The sequence below is a fragment of the Dipodomys ordii genome, unplaced genomic scaffold (genome assembly GCF_000151885.1).
Source record: "Dipodomys ordii isolate 6190 unplaced genomic scaffold, Dord_2.0 Scaffold25, whole genome shotgun sequence".
Classification (NCBI taxonomy): Eukaryota; Metazoa; Chordata; class Mammalia; order Rodentia; family Heteromyidae; genus Dipodomys; species Dipodomys ordii.
Genome location: NW_012267241.1, coordinates 23308746 through 23311090, shown reverse-complemented (window position 1 = coordinate 23311090; position 2345 = coordinate 23308746). Strand labels below are relative to the sequence as shown.

General features: G+C 35.5%; 1 pseudogene; it reads right to left on the bottom strand.

Annotated features, from left to right (window-relative positions):
- Positions 1 to 1173: 1173 nt before the first annotated feature.
- LOC105984637 lies at positions 1174 to 1392 on the bottom strand (annotated as a pseudogene).
- Between the last annotated feature and the right edge of the window lie 953 nt (positions 1393 to 2345).

Sequence of the window (2345 nt, the reverse complement as noted above, 5' to 3'; positions counted from 1 at the left end):
TATGTGAATATTTAGAGTCTTGTTTAATGTAGCATATACAAAAGTAATGTTTTGTCTTTTACTATCCGTTGGGTTCACTTGTAGATTTATAACCACATTCTAATTATGACAAATGAGGGAAACTATGCAAGAGATGTTTCTTTGGTTCTAGTTTATTTTTTTTTAAATTCTCCAATTGTATTTTACTCTTTTCATTTTATGAAGTTTGTCTTTGTCACAGAATGACTGGTCACAGTTGTGCTTAAGACATCTATACTTGACCATAGGCCTTAGAGACTGCTACACCCACTGATTTTTTAAACTTTTTTATGTTAAATATGAACATCTTCCTGGTACTTTTTTAAATAACATCTCACTTATCTTCTCAAGAACTGTGCATGCTCATTTTAAATACTTTTAACACCTGTAACCAACTACAGAAGTTGATAGAAGTAGAGGTATGCTGGGTAATGATCGAGATGTGTACAGAGGAAAAGTAAACATCACTAAATATAAATGTAACCCTTATCAACACAAAAGTGAACCATTTTTTTCTCAATTAAAAAAAGGCTATTCAAAAAGGGACTCCTTTTATAAAGATTTGTCATTTTTAGGAACTTGGAAGGAACTTGAGTAATTTATAAATTTTGTTTTCTACTGTGTACCTTAAGGACACCTTATGAAAAATTAGTGTCTTGGGGCTGGGAAGGTGGCTCAGTGGTAGAGCGCTTGCCTTGCATGCATGTGGCCCTGGGTTTGATTCCTCAGTACCACATAAGCAAAAAAAAGCAAGAAGTAGTGCTATGGCTCAAGTGGTAGAGCGCTAGCCTTGAGCTGAAGAGCTGAGGGACAGAGCCCAGGCCCAGAGTTCAAGCCCCACGACTGGACCCCCCCCCAAAAAAAAAGTTAATGTCTTACACAACAGAATAGCATTTGCAGAGTGTAATATTAAAATGACAGTACTGGGGTTGATTACTATGGACTGTAAGACTCTTTGTGTATTAAATGGTTACATCTTAACAATATATTTAGAACATTGGTCCAATAACATAAAAATAGAGGAAAAGCATCTGGAAATTTATCTCATTCAGTGTTCAGAGATAAAAAGGTTAATATTCTTACCATTATTTCCAATAGGTAAGTCCTTGTTCACACTGAAATCTGATGGTAATTACATTCTGGCATTTTTCCAAACTACTGTATGAAGAGGATGCTGAAGGCCATCACTATACTACATACTGTGACATATGAACTCTTTCATTTACCAATTCTGGCACACTTCCAAAATATTCCCAACAGTCCCGTTTTATTTCTGTCCAGGAAGCTGGGTGCCATGGATTGGATATAAGCACACATACATATAATCAGCAAGATTACAGTTAACAGACTCTGAAAATTGAAAATGGCAGACATAGTGAGACCAGAGATATCCCAGCCACATCCTGTTCTGTTTTACTTTGCTTATTATAATTTTTCCAACTCTTTCCATCTCCTTATGTATGGTGCAATGTCATTCTTTCTGAGGGAAGCATAGAATTCCATTGTGTGCATATACCACATTTTCTTGATCCATTTGTCTACTGAGGGGCAGCTAGGTTGATTCCATATCTTGGCTATGGTTAAACAGTACTGCAAGGAACATGGTTGTGTTGGTGGCTTTAGTGTGGCATTGTTTGTGGTCAATTGGATAAATGCCCAAGAATAGGATTGCTGAGTCATATGAAAGCTCTATATTAAGTTTTTTGAGGAGCTTCCATATGGCTTTCCAGAATGGTTGGACAAGTTTACACTCCCACCAATGCTGTAATAGCATTCCCTTGGCCATATCTCTGCCAGCATCTGTTATTGTTAATTTTCTTGATAATGGCATTCTAACTGAGATGAGGTAGAATCTCAATATTGTTTTGATTTGCATTTCTTTTATGGCCAGAGATGTTGAACATCTCTTCATGTGTCTATTGGCCATTCTTACTTCTGAGAAATCTCTCTTTAAGACGTTAGCCCACTTAATAATTGGTTTGTTGTTTCTTTGAGGATTTATTTGAGGGGAGGTTAATTTTGGGAGCTCTTATCATTTTCTTTTGTCTATAGCTATTATGAAGTTACCATAGGATTATATTTAATATCCTAAAATTATAACTAATTTGACTTTATGTCATTTACATTTTGATAACATACTCCTTTATGGCTGTTCTCCAGCTTTTTCAGGTATTGCTCTCACAAAATTGCAAGTATGTATATTAGGCATCTGGAATGATCAGAGTAACAGTTGTGTATTTTTGGTACATTACTCTTTTAATTATGTAGAAAAGAGAGTGCAAAGTTACAAACCAAAGTTACAACAGTACTAGTGTTTACAATTTCCC